Raw genomic sequence first — 23,035 nt, 5'->3', positions numbered from 1 at the left:
TAAATGTAATAAATTATAAAACCCAATATTTTTAATATACTACAATTTGTGCTCATAAAAAAGGGAACAGATATATAAATTATGAAGATTAAAAAGACACAGGTATGTTTGTAAATATACACAAAAGAAAATGCCACTAAGTGACTGCCTAAGAAAGAAACCGGGAAACAAAAGAGAATGAGAAGGAAACCTCACTTCCGAGTCTATTCTAGAGTTTGAATTTTTGTTAGCCATGTACATGTATTACTAATTACTAATTTTTGATAACAATTAGAAAAACTGTTTAAAAAAAAAAAAAGAAGGGAAAGAGGGGCACATGAGTGGCTCCGTCTGGTAAGCATCCAACTCTTAATTTCGGTCATGATCTCAGGGCTGTGATATCGAGCCCCACACTGGGCTGGTGCTGGATGTGGAGCCTGCTTAAGATCCTCTCTCTCCTTCTCCCTCCGCCCGCAACCTCACACGCTTCCGTGTGCTCTCTCAAAAAAAAAAAGGGGGGGGGGGAGAACATTAGGTGTGCTCTAACTCAGATGTCTCCAGAAGGTTTAATAAAATGTCCCCGATTATCCAACAAGTTCCAAAAGGCAATTCCCTTGCTTTCTAAGCCTTTACTGTTTTGCTTTCGACTGATCTGCAAAACAAGTAACATACTTTTCAACCCTATGTTGAGTTCTGAGTGTCTGATTCAGGAATGAAGTCTTAAAACACTGCCAGTCAGTCATATCCTCCTGAAATATGACTATTATTTGTTTGCTGTGCATCCTTAACTAAAAGGCCATATTGCAAAACACAGAAAACATCAGTAACATAAAGGGGATTAGCACCTGCTTCCAACCTTCAGAAGTTCCTCATGCACTCCAAGAGCCACAAAAAATAACCTTAGCGATGGTTCAAAAGTACAACTGATTGTAAATGAGGCAAGACTAACACTCAGGGCACACAGGGAAGGGAAGTTCCCTCTCCTTTTTTCACTTTTTTTTTTTCCTTAAGATTTTATGTATTTGACAGAGAGTGAGCACAAGACAAGCAAGGAGGGCAGCAAACAGAATAAGAGGGAGAAGCGGGCTCCCCACAGAGCAGGGAGCCCAATGTGGGGCTCCATCCTAGGACCCTGGGATCGTGACTCAAGCCGAAGGCAAACCCCCACAACTGAGCCACCCAGGCGCCCCTTTTTTTTAAGACTGACTTATGTATGTATGTATGTATTTATGAGAGAGAGAGAGGGAGAGAATGTGCACGCACTCCCAAGCATTCCAAGCAGACTCCATGCTGAGTGCAGAGCCCGACATGGAGCTCGATCCCACAACCCTGAGAGACCGTGCCCTGAGCCAAAATCAAGAGTCAGATGCCTAACTTGGATGCTTAACTCACTGAGCCACCCAGGCACCCCTTTTTTCACCCTTCTAAAAAGAGTGTTTTCCCCACCTACCTGATACATGATTTCTTCTACTTTTCTATGGGAGGCAGTTCCTCTGCTCTCATACAGAGAGAAAAAAACTTAATGTACCAAAGTTCTTCATGTTCAACAGTTTGCAGTTCCATTTGTAACAAACACCAATACAATTTTAAAGTAAGTAAATAATCTCCCTAACTGAAACTATCTCTGAGGAATGCATTTAAATCCTTCCCTGGATTACTCCAGCCTCAAGCAATCTCTCCTTCCTCTGAACTCCAAAAGCAATTATTTGTACAATTTATTTGGCAATTAATCCTGCATTGCCTTGTTAAACCTCTTTCATTATTCTGTTATTTAAATCTTCTCTAGTTATCTAACTTTCATGTTTATTTCTCATCTCCCCAAACAGACTATGAATTTCTTGAGAGGAAGAGATAAGGCTTTATACTGTTTTGTACACACATAAAAACAGAGTAGCTGGTATATAGTAAATACAAAGATATTTGTGGATTTAGAAAGAAAAAAATCAGCTACATTAAGAAAACATTCAAAGCCATACCAACTAAGAATCTTCAAGCCAGAGTTGATACGCGAATGTTACTATTATGTTTCTCTGACTCCCAAAGCAATGTCAGGTGGTAAAAAGGGTATAGGCTCTGAAATTGAGGAGATATCAGTTTGGATCCTCTGCAGCTTGATAACCTGTGAACTTAACCTATAAACTTCAATTCCTTCATCTCTAAAATAAGGACTGTAATACCCACCTATAAAAGGCTTTATGATTGTTAAATGAGAATTTATATAAAACTACAGGATTCCTTATTTCAGAGATTCTTGAATTTTTTTCACCTGTGAAATCAAAGTATGTCCTGCTATCTTCAGTATCCCACAGCTGAAATGGCAGTTTTACATTTTCTTACCTAGTGTTACATAAAATAACGCGTTGCATAACTTGAACCTGATTAAATTTGGTAACAGCTGGCAGCATCCTCCATAAATGCTAGCTTCATCTCCTCCCTCCCTCACAGCCATTCACACACTATCATATGAATAGGAAACAATTCCTTCAGCAGTACAGATGGAAATGCCACCAAATGTATTCAAAGTGCTCAGCACTTTGGCATATAGTATATGCTCAATAAACAGGAACTGTTGCTACTGCTTCTCTGAATTCATTCCAGAAATATCTGAGTGCCTACTATGTACCTGCCATCATTCTGGGCACTAAAGATATAGCAGTAAACAAAAATAACTTCCAGTCCTCACAGAGTTTATGTTCTATTAGTACATATACTTTCTATGGCACACGAAAGTAAAAATAAAAAAACCACAACTGAGTCAACAGATTGTCCCAAATCCTAAGAAAGCTAACCAACCCAAGAAAAATACCAAACACAATCAAAACTCAAAACAAAATCCTGGAAGCAAAACAGGGGATCCAAGCACTTCTGCTCTAAGTAAAGGTTTGGGAAAAAGTAGAACCAGAAGAGATACTAGAAAGGAAAAGAAAGGAAAGGGAAGGGAAGGGAAAAGGAAAAAGGAGAAAGGAAAGGGGAATGGAAAGAAAGAAAAAAGGAAAATGAAAAAGAACAAGAAAGAGAGATATAACACCATCTCTAGTTTCTAAAAATAAAACACACATTAGATTCATTTGAAAGAGGAATAATAATTTGGGTTATTTGTGAAACATGACACAGGAGACAGCAAATTAGGTCTTTAAAAATCATCTTATGAATGTGTCAACAAATCATTTCTCCAAAGCTTGTAGTTAAAGATTTGCAGCTAATTGTAGCTGAAGATTTGAACATCAGACTCTTTTAGATAGAAAAAAGAATATTGATATAAAGCTCCAAGGAAACTCGTGCAAATAAAAGCAAAGGGAAAGGGGGTGAATAAGCACAACTGACATCAGCAAGTATCAACAGTTAGGACTAAGTCTAAAAAACTACTTTAAAAAATAAGAACTCAAAGTACAGAAGTCTAACACCATTTAATAAAGAGGCAAAGAATCCCTACAACCTTTAGAATTAGAAACGTATTATAACAATTTGCTTTGCATTAAATCATAATAAAATGTTAGATTCATGAAGGACACATATTTGTAGATATGTCATGTTGTCTGCACCAAAGCCTAAACTCCTTTCTGGGCAGAGACCTTTTCTCACTCATCTTTTTACCCCTGAGGATGCTTTATACAGATCTGGTAAGAAATTAATATTTCTTTAAAAAGTGTTGGAGCACCTCGCTGGCTCAGTGGACAGAACATGCTACTCTTTTTTTTTTTTTTTTTTTTTAAGATTTATTTGACAGAGAGAAACACAGCCAGCGAGAGAGGGAACACAAGCAGGGGGAGTGGGAGAGGAAGAAGCAGGCTCACAGCGGAGGAGCCTGATGTGGGGCTCGATCCCATAACGCCGGGATCACGCCCTGAGCCGAAGGCAGACGCTTAACAACTGAGCCACCCAGGTGCCCCATGCGACTCTTTTCATCTTGAGGTCATGAGTACAAGCCCCACATTGGGCATGAAGCCCGCTTAAAAAACAGTCGAGGCACCTGGGTGACTCAGTCCGCTGGACATCCAACTCTTGGTTTCACCTCAGGTAGTGTGAACTCATGGGTGGTGAGGTTGGGCCTGCCCCAGCCCCACTGGGTGGGAGAGGAGGATCTGCCTGAGATGCTCTCCCTCTGCCCCTCCCCCACCAAAGTAAATGAATAAATTTTTTTTTTTTAAAGTCTTCATACTGTTGAATTCAAAAAAACAGGTAACATTTTATGGAAATAAAAAGTATTTAATGTTTTTTAGACTCAAAATAACTGAGGAAAATAACTATCTAAAACAAGTCATTCGGGGCGCCTGGGTGGCACAGCGGTTAAGCGTCTGCCTTCAGCTCAGGGCGTGATCCCAGCGTTATGGGATCGAGCCCCACATCAGGCTCCTCCACTGTGAGCCTGCTTCTTCCTCTCCCACTCCCCCTGCTTGTGTTCCCTCTCTCGCTGGCTGTCTCTAACACTGTCGAATAAATAAATAAAATCTTTTAAATAAATAAATAAATAAAAATAAAACAAGTCATCCTCAAAAGATGCCAATATGGCAAAGTAAGCTAAAATCGGCATTTACTTTAAGGTTTTCTCATGCCTTGTTCTCAAGCCTGAGAAGTGTACAATTAATCAACATTTACTGAATGCCACAATGTTATTAGTCCCTGAGCAGATTTATAAATTCAGCATGATCCTCTAAAAGGATGCCCACTAATATGACTCTTGATCTTGGGGTCACGAGTTTGAGCCCCACATGAGGTGCAGAGATTACTTAAATAAATAAAACTTTAAAAATTCTTTTAAATTAAAACAAACAAATAAATAAATAAATAAATGGATGCTCACTACCCAGTTAGGGAGACTAATACCAGTGAAGCAATTTGTTATATATGGTATCTTGTGATGGGCACCAAGCACCAAGGGGGGCAGAACAGACTAGAAGCTTGGTGAAAGGAATAATCACAAGTTCAAATGAACAGGAAAAACACATAATAAAAGATAGAACCAGAATTGGATAGTTTGACAAGAAAAATGAAACCAATGGTTTCTAGTTGTTCAAGCCAAAAACTTCTGAGTCACCCTTAATTCTTCCCTCCTTCTCTACTGCCCCGCTCCACCCTACCCGCCATCCCCCCCACACTGAATCCATCACAAAATTCTGTTGGCTGTACCTTCAAAATACATACAAAATCTGACCACTTCTTATCACCTCCATTGCCACCACCTAGGTCTAAGCCAACAATATCTCATACCTGGATTACAGTAATAACATCCTAATAAATCTCCCTGCTTCTTGCTCTCTTGAGGCTACTTTTCATAAAGCAGCTGAAGGGATCTCTTTAAAGCCTAATTCAGTTTATTTGTTCTATGCTAAAACCCTACAGTGAAGAAGGGTACGTATGTGTGTATGTACACAAGCACAAAGAAAAATAAGTGGAAAGACAGACACACAAAAACTTCAATAATGGAGAATGACATTTACTGGTAATCTTTATTTGCTCTTTGATTTATTTTCTCCTTTGTACTTTTCTGTATTTTCCATATGAACATGAATTACTTTTGTAACAAAAAATGAAATGCTTTAATTAGAGGGGGAAAAAATAGTCAGAAGTCTTTCTGGAATAACCAAAAATAAAAACCCTGAAGTGGTTCTCAACTATGCTCGAAGCAAAAGCTGAAAACATTATAGCCACCACTGTTACCTCTCAGATTTCTTCTCTTACTACTTACTCCTTTAGTCACTGTTATTCCAGCACATCGGCCACCTTACTGTTCTTCAAACACACTAAAAATGCTCCTACCAAAGGGCCTTTGCGCTGTTCTCGCTCCACAGATCACTCCTCACTCCCTAATATTCACAAAGCTTACTTCCTGGATACTCTACTCAAACGCTACCTTCTCAGAGGTTACCATGACTACCCAGCTAAAGTGTAAATCCCACAACACACACACACACACCACTTTTCAGTCTCCTTATGAGGCTTTTTTTTCATAGTCATTCTGGTCCCTGGTATATCCCTAACATCTAGAGAACAGCCAGACACATGGCTAGCACTCAATAAATCTCTAGAATAAACTAAAACATGGAAATAGAAATGAGAATAAAAGGATTTGGGACAGGGTAATGCTGTATGTTTCAGGGGTCGAAGACAAAAAGAAAATCAATCTCACAGGAACAGAGAACACCTGGAGCGAAGAAGCCTCCCATGGGTAAACACTGAGCAACTAGAAAAAATGAGAGACTTGAAGGATGGAAAGTTGACAAAGACAAAAAGGCTACGTGGCCAGAAGAAAATTTAGGCCAAGAGGAAAGGGATGAAATAGTTGGGAGATAAAAAGGGCTGAGAAGAAGAAGGGCATGATGAGGACAGAAGAGTTATAGATACAGGAGAAGTCAAGAGGAAGGATGAGACTGTAAAAGGAAGGAGCAAAAGACCACAAAGAAGAGGTGGAGGCTATGGTTCTATCACAATGCTGTTGTTCAATTCCAAGACCTAACAGTCCTGAAAAAGATATACATTTTACGCCTTTATTTCCAAAATATAAATGATTTATGAGTGTTAAAACACACAAAGATATGTATATTTATCTGCCGTATCACTCTGAACATTCAAATTGCTCACTGCAGAAATGCATAAGAATTTAAAAGGTTATCGGGGCGCCTGGGTGGCGCAGTGGTTAAGCAACTGCCTTCGGCTCAGGGCGTGATCCCAGCGTTCTGGGTTCAAGCCCCACATCAGGCTCCTCCACTAAGAGCCTGCTTCTTCCTCTCCCACTCCCCCTGCTTGTGTTCCCTCTCTCGCTGGCTGTCTCTCTCTGTCAAATAAATAAATAAAATCTTAAAAAAAAAAAAAAAAAAAAAAAAAGAATTTAAAAGGTTATGGGCACCTAGCTGGCTCAGTATGTAGAGCATGTGACTCTTGATCTTGGGGTTGTGAGTTCGAGCCCCACATTGGGTATAGAGATTACTTAAAAACAAAATCAGTCAGTTAAGCATCTGACCCTTGATTTTGGCTCAGGTCATGATCTCAGGATCATGGGACTGAGCCCCACATCAGGCTCCACACTCAGCAGGGAGTCTGCTGGAGATTCTCTCTCTCCCTCTCCCTCTGCTCCTACCCCCACACGCATGCTCTCCCTCTAAAATAAATAAATTCAAAAAAAAAAAAAAGATTCTCTCTTCCTCTGCCACTCCCACCACCCCAAAAAAGGATTTAAAAGGTTAAAATAGGGGCACCTGAGTGGCTCAGTCATTAAGTGTCTGCCTTTGGCTCAGGTCATGATCCCAGCATTATGGGATCGAGCCCCGCATCAGGCTCTCTGCTCGGAGGGAAGCCTGCTTCTTCTCCTCCCACTCCCTTTGCTTGTGTTCCCTCTCTCGCTGCCCCTCTCTTTGTCAAATAAGTAAATAAAATCTTTAAAATACACATAAATAAAAATAAAATAAAAAATAAAAGGTTAAAATAATAAAATTAGAATTTTTTAATTTGATTCCTTAAAACCACTGGTAGGCATTTACCATGTAAGAGATGAAGCAAAGGAAAAGTGGGCAATCCCAATCCTCTTGTACTCTGCTCATCATTCTGCTCTGCCAGTTTACAGAACTGGGTAACCTGGACTTCCTTCACTAGGAAAACAGTGTAACAGGATTTGCCTTCAAATTTGAAATAGCCAAACCACAACATAAATATCAACTTTAATATAAAGTCTACTGACCCTCTGAAACATTAACAGGAACCTGAAATAGAGATTAAAATGTTTCTTGAATCCACACCAAATTAATATTGAGCTTAAGCAAATCTTTTAAAATTTGTGTTTTAGTTTCCTGAGCATTCTTCAATGCAGCATAAAACCCTAAAAAATAAATATCTACACAGCACCGTAACTAAAAGAATGACTTTATGTGTCTATATTCTCTGACGCATAATGAATCTACTAAATAAAAAAACCAAAATTCATTTAAAACAGGAATTTTGGAAATCAAAAGGTTTTAAGTAACTTTGCAAGTTCAATGTTATGGCCACAAATGAAACAAACACACAGTACCTTAGATGTGTGAATTTATGCACTCATCACTAAAAGCTGGCCAGGTGCCATTTTATCATTGATAGAATAACTTCAAATTCCACTCAGAGCACAACAACTGCAGTTGCACTGAATCCAGCAGTATAAGCATGCCTGCATGTTATTATGAGGAATCGTGGAAAATTTCACAGGCTGACATCCAGAACGTCTGCGGTTCTTTTTCATATTTCTTTCTTCCTGCAAAGCAGTTATTAGACCAGTAGCTGTTTTATTTTTTTAAGCTGGAAATTTCCACTGTTGTTTTTTTTTTTTAACTAGGCTTCTTAAATGTAAATTGCAAAATATCCCAAAATTCCAGCATGATAGAAGAGTAATTCAGACAGAAAATAATTAAAATACAGACCTTCAAATTAGGGTGTGGGGACTGGTAAGCAAACTAAGGTGTCACTCTCTTCAAGGCGAAAAAAAGGGATCCAGAGAAATACTTAGGTGATTTAAGGTTCCAATAATTAAATATAAATACTAAATGTGATAAATAGCATATTGCGAAGCCGGTAGTTTCTCATTAGCTACAACTGTAGGGGAGGCATTCAAAAGCTAACACAATCAGAATAGTTAAGCACAGAAACCATGAAAAGAGAAGACAGTACACTACAGCTTGGTGAGAAAGGACTACACCCTACACTAACAGAGGTTAAGTCACAGAGATCAGTAACAGTTAAAGAAGGAAGAATGACAAACTGGCATGGCTAAGATTCAGAGTTTTACAAAGGTCTTCAACACTTTTTCATACCATACTGATGTATTTTATATTTTTAATCTTAATCTGTAATAATAAATGAGGAAATAGACAAGAACTTATTGTTGCATTTTTATTAAAGAGGTAAAAAGACACATCAAGCTCCAGGCTACGATGAAAAATGACTTTTAATAGTTAAATACAGTAGAAAATTTACTATGTTTAAGAACTGATATGTTAACAATTTTAGGTTTCCCTTCCAATTACATGAATAAAGAAATGGGATTATAATACATGTTTACATTACGGTTAACCAAGCTTTAAAGCACTTGTTATTCCCCAAAATAAACATATAACCAAAAACTTGAGCCATTAGTACAGACACTGCCGAGCACCAATAAAGATCTGTACCACCAAAGACTGAGAGAAAAATATTTGCAAAATATATCTGACAAAGAGGTAGATCCAGAATATACATTTTTTAAAAACTCTTAAAATTCAGTAACAAGAGGAGGGGAGATAGGAGGAAAGGCTATATTGATACAAAGCACATTAGCAGCCCTTTAAGTAACATCTTACTTAGTGGAGAAAGACTAAATACTTACCCCCTAAGACTGAGAATAAAACAAAGATCAAAGATACCTCCGCAAATTGATCAAACTGATCACAATCAAAATGCCAAGACTGTCCTGAAAGCATTAGTCATTACAATAAAGGAAAAGGGAAAAGGAAAGAAACAAAAGGCATACTGATTAAAAAGGTAGAAACAAAATTATTCACCAACAACACCATCACCTATGTGTATAATCCCCTAAGCAAACTACATAAAGGCTACTAAAAAATGAGTTTAGCAAGGTTGTAAAATATACAGGATATAAAAATTAATCATACTTCTATATATTAACAAAATTGGAAAGTTCAAATTGTTTAAATACTATGTACAGTCACATTTTAAAATACGGAATTTAGTGATAAATTTGACAATAAGACCTATACACTGACAACTACAAAACACTAAGAGAAATTAAAGAAGACCTAAACAGAGAGATCTAGAACATGTTCACAAAAAAGACAACATTTTTCAGAAATCAATTCTTCCCAAATTATCAACTGATTCAATGCAATCACAATCAAAACCACAACAGAGATTTTGCAGAAATCAACAAGATTTTTCTAACTACTTGGAAATGCAAAGGGCCTAGAAGAGCCAAAACAAATGGAAGGGGGGAAGACAAAGATGGATGATTTATCCTATCTGATTTCAAGACTGGGGTTAAGGCAGACAGATAATTGACCTACACATATTTGGCTGATTTTCAATAAAGGCGCCAAGTGAATGCAATGGCAAATGTATAATCTTTTCAACAAATGGTACTGGAAAAGTTCAATAGCCATATATCAGGATATGAACCTCAACTCTTATCTCACACCATATATAAAAATTAACTCAAATGGTCATAGACTCAAATTTAAGAACTAACACTATAAAACTTCTGCAAGAAAACATAAGAGAAAATCTTAATAACCTTAGGTTGGGCTAAGATTTCTTAAATGCAACAAAAAAGGCATGAACTATAAAACACAAAAATTAATAAACTGAATTCCAATAACACTAGAAACTTTTGCTCTTCCAAAAAGTTATGAAAATGAAATGGCAGACCACAGTCTCAAATTATTTTTTTTTTTAAGAGAACAAGCATACAAGTGGGGGAGGGGCAGAGGAGAAAAGGAAGAGAGAGAACCTTAAGTAGGCTCCACACCCAGCAGAGAGCCTAATGCAGGGCTCTATCTTACAACCCTGAGATCATGACCTGAGCCAAAATCAAGAGTTGGATGTTTAACCAACTGAGCCACCCAGGTGTCCCTCAAATGAAATATTTCTAAAACATATATCCAGAAAGATTGGTATCTAAAAAACTCTTACATCTCAATTAGATAAACAACCCAACTTAAAATAAATGGGCAAAAAATATGAACATTCACTTCACCTAAATAAGTATATGAAAATATGATTGACATTATTAGTCATTAAGGAAACTCAAATTAAAGCCACATGGGGGCACGGGGGTGGCCCAGCAGGTTAAGCGTCTACCTTCGGTTCAGGTCATGATCCCAGGGTCAAGCCCTGTGTCGGGCTCCCTGCTCAGTGAGCAGCCTGCTTCTCCCTCTCCTTGCTGCTTCTCCTGCTTGTTCTCTCTCTCTCTCTCTCTCAAATTAATAAAATCTTTTTTAAAAAATAATAAAAAAATAAATAAAGTCACAATAAAATACCACTATACACCCACTAGAATGGCTAACATTAAAAATACTGACCATATTGAGGCACCTGGCTGGCTCAGTCGGTGGAACCTCGACTCCTGATCTCGGGGCTGTGAGTCAGAGCACCATGTTGGGTGTTACTCAAAAAAATTTTTTTTAATATTTTAAAAAAAAAGACTGTCCATGCCAAGTGTTGGTAAGGATGTGGAATAACTAAAACTATCATACACTGCTGGGAGAAATGTAAGATGGTACAACCACTTTGAGATACAAGTAACAATTTCTTTAAAAAAAGAAAATTTTTTTCTTTTAAGATTTTATTTATTTTGGAGGGGGAGAGAGAGAAATTCAAGTGCATGGGGGGAGGAGAGGAAGTGGGAGAAAAAGTCTCAAGAAGACTCCACACTGAGCACAGAGCCCAACTCAGGGCTTGATCTCACAACCCTGAGATCACCAATCGGAGCTGAAACCAAGAGTCAGATGCTTAACTGACCGTGCCACCCAGGCACCCCAGTTTCTTAAAATTTTTAAGTGTTGAACATAGTTACCGCATAACCCAGACATTCCATTTACTCAAGAGAAATAAAAGCTATGTCCCCCCAAATCCTTGTATATAAATGTCAAAGAAGATATACTTTTGGTAACCAAAAACTGAACACAACCCAAATGTTCAACAACAGGTGAAAAGGATAAACTGGGATACACCTATACAAATGGCACTAAGCAATAAAAAATAAAACTACTGATATATGCAGGACACCTGGCTGGCTCAGTTGCTAGAGCATACCACTCCTGATCTCGGTGTTGTCACGTCTGAGCCTTGTGTTGGGTGTAGAGATTACTTAAAAATAAAATCTTTTTTTTTGTTTAATCTACTGACATATTTAACAACATGGATGAGATGAATCCCAAAATAACTATACAGTAAGTGAAAGAAACCAGCTCCCCTCAAAAAAAAGTACATAGTACTTTTGGTTTTCAGCTCAGAGGAAGCAAAGATGCAATGGTCTTTAGTCATCCCAAACCCAGGTTCATCCAACACCAGATGCCTCCACCACGCTGCCTGCCTAAGTTCAAACCCAACCAGATCAAAATCATATACCTGAGGTACACCAATAGGCAAGTCAGTGCCGTGTCTGAGCTGGCCCCCAAGATCAGCCCCCTAGGTCTGTCACCAAAAAAAAATTGGTGATGACATCATCAAGACAACTGGTGGGGGTGCCTGGGTGGCGCAGTCGTTAAGCGTCTGCCTTTGGCTCAAGGCGTGATCCCCGCATTCTGGGATCGATCCCCACATCAGGCTCCTCTGCTGGGAGCCTGTTTCTTCCTCTCCCACTCCCCCTGCTTGTGTTCCCTCTCTCGCTGGCTGTCTCTCTCTCTCTCTGTCAAATAATTAAATAAAATCTTAAAAAAAAAAAAAAAAGGCAACTGGTGACTGGAAGGATATGAGGATTACAGTGAAACCGACCATTCAGAACAGAAAGGCCAGACTGAAATGGTACCTTCTGCCTCTGCCCCGATTATCAAAGCCCTCAAAGAACCTCCAAGAGACAGAAAGCAGCAGAAAAACAGTGAGTGGCATTTTCTCTGTTAAGCACAGCAGAAATACTACTATTGATGAGACTGTCAACACTGACAGATGAGGCACAGATCTTTAGCCAGAGAACTCTCTAGAACCATTAAAGAGATCCTTGGGACTGCCCAGTCTTTGGGCTGCAATGTTAATGGCCACCACCCTCATGACATCACAGATAACATCAATAGTGATACAATGGAATGCCCAGCTAGTTAAGAACTACAAAGGAAAATATTTCAATAAAGGATCATTTGACAAGGGGGGGGTACATGGCAAACAATTCCATTTACATAAAATTCTCAAAAAGATCAACTAATCTTCAGTAACATAAGGCAGATCAGTAACTACGGGAGATGGGGGAGGGATGGATTATAAAGAGATACGAGGATACTTCTACTAGAGTTAACAGGTATTTCCATTATTGTAATTGTGGTGACAGATTCACAGGTAGACCTCCATGTCAAAACTCAAATTGTACACTTTAAATATATGTAATTAACTGAATGTCAATTATACCTCAATAAAGTTGAAAAAATAAAAAAGCAAACTATAGTGATAAAAGGCAGAACAGTGATTGACTGAATACTACAAAACCCAGAAAAGGACTGAATACAAATGGACAAGACTGAACTTTCTGGGGTGATATAAATATTCTGTATCTTGATTACAGTAGTAGTAACACAACAGTTTACATTTGTCAAAACAAATGGCACACTTAAAATGGTTCAATTTTAGCATAAGTAAATTATACCTCAAAAAAGCATATTTCTACATATTAAAAAAAAACACATCCAAATGTTATATAGGTACATTTTAAACACCTTTAAACACATTAAACAGAATATATATAATCACAACACACCATAGTTTACCACCTCATTAATCTATGCTACCAGTTTAACATCCTGACTTTTTTCTTTTTAAGATTTTATTTGTAAGTAATCTCTACACCCAATGTGGAGCTCAAACTCACAACCCCAAGATCAAGAGTCGCACGCTCTTCCAACTGAGCCAGCCAGGCGCCCCTTATATTTTTAAAATTTTTACCTTTGACTTTTTTTATGTTACAAAGAAAAAAAAATCATAAAAGCACTAGAAGAAACACATGACATAAGGGAAACAAGCACTTACACACACTGCTGGTGGATTCATAAATTGATACAACCTCTACAACTGGGAGCTAGTTGCAATTACCTATAAAACTTAAATTCATACTCTTTAATACTCTAGCACTCTACTTCCAGAAATTTTTATATGCTCAATAAAACATGGGAGCAAAGAAATATGTATGAGGATATTCACTTACAGCTTTGTAGTAATATGAAACTGGATACATTATGATATATCCACACAGTGGAATACTGTATAACCATTAGAAAGAATTTAGTAGTTGTAAATATAGATATGAAACCTTCCCTAAGATCATTTAAAAACATACACAATCCAGAACAGGGTTCCTGAGTGCCAATTACATAACTGAGTTTGTTTTATGAAAGTTTATCTGCCTATACTTGTGCATTTTTCTGAATGTATGCTACACTTTAATATAAAATTGACCCAAAAATGTAGGAGAAATTCACTAAACTTAAAAGCTTTTAAGCATGTGCATTTATATGCCTTGAGTTAACAACTCTACAGTTAACAATAACAGACAGAATAGGGAGGTGGCTAGGAGACAACTGAGGAAGGATATCTTACTTTCCACTGTATTCTCTTTGGTACCTTTTGAATTTGTCCCATGTGCAACTGTTATATATATCAAAAAATATTTTTGAACTGAGACCATTTGCAACCATATCTCTGTATGAGTGGGGATTTTCATAATACAGAAATAAACTAGAGGCAGAGATGGATTTAGATCCATAATAGTTCTTCATAACCCAATTTCAAATTTTTATATTCACCACAGCAATCTCATTTTCACTGCCTTTATAACCAGCAAACAGTTTAAATTTCAACTTAGAAAATAAATTTTAATAAAATCACATTTTCTATTTTGAATAGGGTTTTGTAGACGACTTCATCTGAAGGAAAAAAAGGGCTCTACAGTACAAAAGATGGTTAAATGAGATGATGTACATTAAACACCCAACACTGTCCTAGCATATAGGCTTGGATAAATGGTAGCTTTTATCTTTTATATCTAAGAATATGAATCAGAACACAGGAAAGAGAATTTTACTAGGGTAAGAGGGGGGAAGACAGAACAAGGGAAATTTAACAGCAACTAGAGTATAAAATACATAGACTTAAGGGGATAATGCTGGAAATGCAGATTAGAGTCAGATTATGAAAGGCTTTGGGAACTCCAGGGGAAGCAGTTTAGTTTCATATTCTTAGACAATGAACAATAGATTTCATGCCTTCAAGCAGTCAAGCAAGAAGAAAGGATAAGTTTTTAAAAGATAAATAAGAGGGGAGGCTGGCTGGCTCAGTTGGTAGAGCAAGCAACTCTTGATCTTGGGGGTCATGAGTTCGAGACCCACATTGTGCACACAGACTACTTAAAAAGAAAAAGAAAGAAAAAACAAAGGAGAAATGAGGCTCTCTCATAAACAACAGGTGAAAGTGTAAGTTTAGTATAACCTCTTTGGAGGCAACTAGGAAAGAACCATTGAAGTTTTAAGGGTATACTTCCTTTGATTCAGAAATTTCACCTCCAGGATGTCTATACTGAGATATACTCAAGCCTACACACAGATCTACATATAGTTCACTGCAGTATCAATCAAAATAGTAAAAGACTGGAAATAGCAAAGCAGAACTGGTTAAAATAAGTTATACAAAATCCATTCGTACAATGGAATATTATACAGCCTTTTAAAAATGTGAGATATAGAAGGCTCTCTAAGTTCTTTTGTTAAATGAAAATAGTGGAAGCCTCATTTTAATTAGAAATAAAGAGGGAGGGGCGCCTGGGTGGCTCAGTCGTTGAGCATCTGCCTTCGGCTCAGGGTGTGATCCCAGCGTTCTGGGATCGAGCCCCACATCAGGCTCCTCTGCTAGGAGCCTGCTTCTTCCTCTCCCACTCCCCCTGGTTGTGTTCCCTCTCTCAATGGCTGTCTCCCTGTCAAATAAATAAATAAATCGAAAGAAAGAAAAGAAAAGAGAAAAGAAAGGAGGGAGAAGGAGAGACTAGGAAAAAATACTGAAGAGAGAAAGAAAGAAAGAAAGAAAGAAAGAAAGAGAGAGAGAGAGAGACTAGGAAAAAATACTGAAGAGAGACGTCTGCAGCTATATGTACAGAATATCCTCTAACTTCAGTAGCCTTTGGGAAGGGTGGTAGCTATAAAGACCAAAGACCTGGGGAACCAGGATCCTTACTTTTTCAAGGTATACCTTTTCTTTTCTTTTTCTTTTTTGTTTTTTAAGATTTTATTATTTTTTTTTAATTTATTTGACAGAGAGAGAGACAGCCAGCGAGAGAGGGAACACAAGCAGGGGGAGTGGGAGAGGAAGAAGCAGGCTCATAGCGGAGGAGCCTGATGTGGGGCTCGATCCCAGAACGCCGGGATCACGCCCTGAGCCGAAGGCAGACGCCCAACCGCTGTGCCACCCAGGTGCCCCTCAAGGTATACCTTTTCGTACTGCTTCAACTCTACCATGTTTATGCCTCCTTTTCAATTAAAAAAAAAAAAACTGTTTTCTTCTTTTAACTAAGCACCACAGAATAAAATATGTGGGAGAGATCAGAAGCAGCAATTAATTCCCTTTAGATCTAACCCATCTCCTCCACGAAGTTTTCCCTAACAATTCCAGTTGAAAAAAAATCTTCTTCCTCTGAACTTCTGAACCACTTGTTTATGTTGCTGCAACTATATTTTTTCAATTATACTTATTTCTCAACTAGATTATAAGCTCCTAGATCAGAAAGGGATTTTAATGCCTACAGCGCTTAGCACAATTCTTTGGAGAACACTGGTACTGAATAAAAACATTTGAACAATTTACAGAAGAACTGTCCAGTCCTAGGGCTGGAAAATCTGGGAAAAATGAAATGTATTCTAAGACCCAGACATGATTTATCTGGGACAACTCTATGAGGGAGACACAGGTTCCAAACAAATCCTTAGGACTCTAATTTTATCTCAATATCCAGACAGTAAAGTGGCCTTGAGAGTTAGAACTCTAGAAACTTTCATATCCAAACACCAAGCATTTGGGGGGACTTAAAATGAATAGGATTGAAAAAATAACAGAGAATTTCAAAAGCTTAATAAAAGGAATAGTCTCCACCTGAAAAAACTAGACAATTTGACTGAATCTGCCCCACGCATCAATAAATACTGACTCCTACGCATGTGAGGAGACAATAAAGATTCATATTAGAAAATAAGAACTATATTTTCCGTTGTGGTGGTCTGGGAAATTTACTTAAATGAGACAGGATGTGAACTGGACCTTAAAGACTAGGCCTAGATAGCCACGGTGAATAGGCAGAAAGAAGCAGCACGACTGAAATAAGGGGCAAGAAAAATGGGAAAGATTGATTTTAAAAAGACTATGATAAGAACTGAATATCAGGTTAAGGATTTTGGATTGTACTGCGCAGATTTTTAAGCAAAAACTGTAATCAAAATGATGTTTAATAAGTACAGAGAGGACTTAGGGAAAGAACAGAGACTACTTTGAAAGCTGTTACATAGGGGCGCCTGGGTGGCTCAGTCGTTAAGCGTCTGCCTTCGGAGTGTGATCCCGGCGTTCTGGGATGGAGCCCCACAGTCAGGCTCCTCCCCTGAGAGCCTGCTTCTTCCTCTCCCACTCCCCCTGCTTGTGCTCCCTCTCTTCCTGGCTGTCTCTGTCAATTAAATAAATAAAATCTTAAAAAAAAAAAAAAAAAGGAAGAAAGAAAGCTGTTACATAATCTAGAAATAAAGGGCCTGAACTAGTTTTAGAAATTGTAATGAAAATATATTTAAGAGAAATGTATCAATAGGACTCTGCAGAAACAAAACCAGTTTATTCAAATCCACTCACTCAACATCTATTATTTAAATGACCAAGTCTTAAATGCCTTACCTCTGAGCTCTTACTAATGATTCCTCACCAACAGAACCTACTCTCTCCATATTAAAATCTTACTCATTCTTCAAAGTCCTGCATCCTGATCATCTGGTCAGAAGTCGTCCCTCTCCTCCTCTGAACTTCTCCTTGATCTTTATATGCAAAACAGATTGCCTTGTAGTGAAGTGATGTGAGTAACTGATTGATTGTGTGCACCTGGAGGTCAAAACCTTTTTAAATCTCACAGTGCTTTAAACACTACAAGCTTAATCAACACTGGTTACGTGTACGTGTGTACGGGGGAGTGGGCAACTGCCAAACAGTAGCAAATTAAAGATGATTAAAGCTTAAGGCGAAAAGAACAGTGGTAGGAAAAAATCAGTTTAAAAAGTAACATGTGGGAGGTATTTTGTACTTTGAGGAAAGAAAAGAAAACTGGAGATTATTGGGGAAGTTCACAATTCCAGGTTCACCTAACTTGGGATCCATTCACCTAAGGCTTCCACCACTCTAGATGTGGTTGTGCACTTTGAAAGTAGCTTCCTGAATTCATTTTCTTGATTCCTGATGAAATCATTCTTAATACTTAGTAATAGTTTTGTCTTATTACATGAAGAAGATACTGCTGGCCCTCCAATGGATGTAACATGTGCGTAGTTATTCTTCTCATTGGCAAAGTTAGATTTTCCAAGATGCAGCCAAACACTTGCTCTGACAGCAATGGGGCCAAACATCTTGGCTAGGATGAAAATCTTATAAAAACACAACCACCACCAGACAGGTAAAGAGGAAAGAGATGAACCTGGATGGAGCAGAAGGTGTTTAGACTAAAGACACAATTTGGTGAAGAGAATACTGAGTAATCCTTAAAACATTTTCAAATAAAGTTGCTAAATTTCAATCTGGAAACAAAATTAAGCCAATACAGCTACTCTACAGAGTGACTTAAATTCAATAATCCATTTCACTGATGACAGCTTTACTGAGAGTAAAGAAAAATGACTTCATTTTCTTACAACAAAAGGAGGGGACTAAAAATTCTCGCCCCCTCCTGCTTACACAGGCACATGTGTGCAAGCTCACGCTTTGCAGCTTATAGCATATACTAACTAGAGTGAAGTCAAGAGCTCAAAGTCATCCTACTCCAAACTGATGAGTCAGCACTGAAAGGTTACCATTACCTGGTATAGAGTTTAATCCATTTAATGTTTGACCAACAAAATTTAAATATGAGGACATTCTACATATTCATACAATGCTTTAAGTTTATAAAATTTTGCAATAAACCGGGGATGTACTGTATGGTGACTAACATAATATAATAAAAAAAACATTAAAAAAAAATTGGGGGCGCCTGGGTGGCACAGTCGTTGAGCGTCTGCCCTCAGCTCAGGGCGTGATCCCGGCATTCCGGGATCGGGATCGAGTCCCACATCGGGCTCCTCTGCTAGGAGCCTGCTTCTTCCTCTCCCACTCCCCTGCTGTGTTCCCTCTCTCGCTGGCTGTCTCTGTCAAAAATCTTTAAAAAAAAAAAAAAAATTGGGGGTGCCTGGGTGGCACAGTCGTTGAGCGTCTGCCTTCAGCTCAGGGCGTGATTCGGCATTCTGGGATCGAGCCCCACATCAGGCTTCTCCGCTGGGAGCCTGCTTCTTCCTCTCCCACTCTCCCTGCTTGTGTTCCCTCTCTCGCTGGCTGTCTCTCTCTGTCAAAAATCTTAAAAAAAAAAAAAAAATTTTTTTCCAATATAATGAACCTTGGAAGACCACATACTCCACCCTCTTTGTTTTATAAATTTTAAGACAGACCTAGAGACTGCAGGAAGCTTACAGTACTAGCTTACAAATTATTCTCAACTCTTCACAGGTAAGTATTTTTAAAGTAACAAGCTAACAAATGATACTGATTAGGTAACAAAAGGGGAAAATATTCAAAGGTTTCCACGTGTAAAACTTTTTTTTATATAAGTTTGTTTATTTTTAGTGATCTCTACACCCAATGTAGGGCTCGAACTCATGGCCTGGAGATCAAGAGTCGCATGCTCTTCCAAATAAGCCAGCCAGGCCCCTGAGATTTTTTTTTTTTTTAATTATTAAAGTTGTTTTAAAACTGAGACTATGATCATGCTGCTCTTTCCACCAGTAACAATTAACTCTCATTTATAAAAATGTCAGTTTAGGACATTTAGATTATGATAAACAAACACTTCCTCTCAAAGCAAAAATAATTTGGTTTTAGATTTCACTTAAACAAGAACAGCAAAGAATATTTATTCTGAAAGTCCCCCCCTTTTTTTTTCTTGTTAAAACTCTTTCTTCCCCTCCCCACGCCTTCTCCTCTTTTGTGTTCAAGTTCTCAAACGCATAAGATGGAGGAACAATACCACAATGCAACTGCAGGCTTCCTGCCTACTAGCCAGTCATTTTTCTTGACTCAAGAACTTTCAAAACACTGCTTGGGTTGCTTTGAAAGTCCGTCTTTCAGATTTTCCCTCCTTCATGGAACATCTATTTAAAAGAATGACTTCAAAAATGTCTTGCTACACCCGATCACAACTCTCTAAGCAAACTAAAAATGCTAGCCTTAAATATGAAGGTGGGATGTAAATGCCTTAAATTCGCCGAACACCAAAGTACAGGACAGAGAAACAAGTGTATTTCTGACCAAGCATAATAGTATTTTTCTCACACGTATATTAATCCTGTTTCTGAAAAATTCCATATTAATGACAATACTACCATCACTTTTTTTTAACACCATATAGATCTCTGTCTCTAAATACACTAGATCAATGGAAAAGGGCTACCTTAATTATTACTGACAAAGTTCATACCACAATGAAGTATATACATTTATTTTAAAAAGTTACCAAGGGCAGAAAAAATTACCAGCAGCAGTCACCTGGAAACCTGGGGAATTTCCCATTTCCTCTGACCACACTTTGATGGTGGCAGTAGTACTTACAAATTTATTCGCTTGTTGAGATAAACCAATGGTGCTACTCTAGACGGAGACATGGGGCGTGCGGAGGGGAGTTAATTATATACCCAGTTCAACATGAGTTCTTTCCTTTTTTTAAAGGCAAAAGCATTAAAAATGAATGTCAAACACATTGGTTCATGAGTAACAACTTGTCAAATTGTTACAACAAATAAAAATTTTTCCAACACCTCTAACAAAAACAAAAAGACTAATCTATTTCAAACAATATTCAAAAAAGCTCAATCCCAGTACAACAAAATAATTTAGCTAGTCCCCTGGAGTTTGTTATAATGGGATTTAACCTGTACACTCAACATTCAATTAACCATGAGGCTTATCCTAATTGAGGATTATGCTGACTTCTACAGTCTTTTCCCATCTATCCATCTACCACTCCTACTCAGCTGCCATAGCTACCAAAAGCAAAGCCCCAGGGAGCAGTAGATTATCCATTACTATGTAGTACCCATGCCAATATTCCCTTTCATCCTTACATGGATGATAAAGAGTTAAATTTAGTAATCTAATCAGCCAAGTTTCCAAAAAGTGAAACTTCAGAACCCTCACTCATAACCTCTAACCAAAGAAATTAAACATTTCAGAAGAATACCTTCATAGGTGACCAGCAGAGAAGTTAAACTCAAAAAAAAAAAAGTCACACACTTTCCTAGAACATATCGATAAAAAAATATTAACAGAAAAGAAAAAAACAGAACACAGACACTCCTAATGAAAAAATAGTAAAAAGACTAACAGAAGAGACTAGTCCATTTGCTCTTAAAATATTCTTTGAAATCTGTAAAACCCGTTTGCCAGACAGATCAGACTTCTTTCCTTTGCCTCTAGGCCACAAAATTTACTACAGTTAAATAAACCTTTATTACTGCCCCCCCACCCCCAAATTGACCTAGGCCGGCAGAACCTACCAAACTGAGTTAATGCTGACAAAGTTGGGAACTGGCAGTATGTAGTCTAAGATTATCCAGTTTGTGGATAAATCAGCCTCCTAGACAACACAGGTCTTCCTTTCAACTCCTGCTGTGTATCTTCTGGCCATTTTCCTGTTCATTTAACAACTCTCCACCAGAAGGTAGGAAAGGGAAAGGCGATTAAATTCAAGTCAATTCCATCATTTGTTAGGAGCTGAAAATAAGGTTAGACTCTGGATAAACTGCACCCTTAACCCAAAACAATCTCCCAGAAACCCTATCAGAAATTCAATGGGCTAAATGAATTTACCTAGCAAACACTAACAAAATTAAAGAATAAGCCTCATTACAATAGAGCCCCTCCTCCACTTTAACTGAGAAATGTTCATTTTGTAATCCCCTCCCCCACCGCCAAAAAGCACTCAATAAAATGGAAGAAAATGCCTACATTTTACTGCAGTACTCAATCTCAATGCTATCCCTGAGGATCTAGACTAACATACAGTCACCTATTTCTTTAATTTGTTGAACTATGAGAAAGAAGAAAAGTTAACACACATTTCCGATACTAATTTTCTGCTCTCAGAGCTTTAACCACTCAATAATGGGAAGGATAAAAAAAAACTAAAAAAAAAAAAAGAATATTCTACACTACAGAATATATAGTAAGTTCAAACCAAACTGGGACAGGTCCTCTCTGGTTTAACCTATAAGAAACTACATGAGAAACTTGTCAACATGATCAACAACTCGTTTTTCTAGTCCTAGGTAGCATTAGAGTAACAACTGCATTAAATTGTGGTTGCTTTCCAGTGTAGACAGCCACTGGAGGCTACACTCATTCTAAACTTGCAACAAATCAAGTTTTCAAAAGTAGTCTGCATCCTCAGGCCAAGGCCTGAAATTATATAGTCCAAAAAAATGCAAAAAGAAACCCTTAAGCCATTTATTTTAACACCAATTTGGCACAGGACAATAGTAGTTTGGTTTTTTTATCTTACCCTACTGTCCAAACTAAAATATTTTTAAATTATTCTTTTAAAAAGCTTCTCAAAAACATAGTGGTCTTTAAAAGAAACTATTCTAGAATCATACAGTTAATACACAAAAGACTACATTTAAAAAAAAAAAAAAAGCTTATCTTTAATATGTCCCTGACACAGTAAGGAAGTTTATTTCAAAAGACCCATCAAGAAGGCTTTAGTAAGTAACCATTTCAAAAACTATTATTTCGCATCTCCTAGAAAAAAGATCCAGGGTCCAGCAGTACACTGACTCCTTACTGAATGAATTCTAATTTATTTGTCAGCAGGGGGCGGGGAGGGGGGGTTACTGAGATAATTCTTATAAAGGGATAATATATCCCTGATATAAGAAATCTTTTAATTTTTTTAAAGATTTTATTTATTTATTTGACAGAGGGAGAGCACAAGCAGGGGTAGTGGTAGCCAGAGCAAGAGGGAGAAGCAGACTCCCCAGGAGCCTGAGGCAGGGCTCGAGCCCAGGACCCTGGGATCATGACCTGAGCCTGAGCCGAAGGCAGACGCTTAACAGACTGAGCCACCCAGGTGCCCCAAGAAGTAACTCTT

The 23,035-nt window shown here is 37.9% G+C and overlaps 1 protein-coding gene and 1 pseudogene across 2 annotated transcripts in view; one reads left to right on the top strand and one right to left on the bottom strand.

Annotated features, from left to right (window-relative positions):
• Positions 1–23,035, bottom strand: part of NCOA3 (nuclear receptor coactivator 3) — a 130,923-nt gene that overhangs the window by 105,360 nt on the left and 2,528 nt on the right. The gene's annotated exons all lie outside the window — the stretch shown is intronic.
• LOC103669690 lies at positions 11,369–13,459 on the top strand (annotated as a pseudogene).

The sequence above is a fragment of the Ursus maritimus genome, unplaced genomic scaffold (genome assembly GCF_017311325.1).
Source record: "Ursus maritimus isolate PB19 unplaced genomic scaffold, ASM1731132v1 scaffold_22, whole genome shotgun sequence".
Lineage (NCBI taxonomy): Eukaryota > Metazoa > Chordata > Mammalia > Carnivora > Ursidae > Ursus > Ursus maritimus.
Note: the sequence above shows the minus strand (reverse complement) of the source record. Positions and strands in the feature narration are given on the sequence as shown.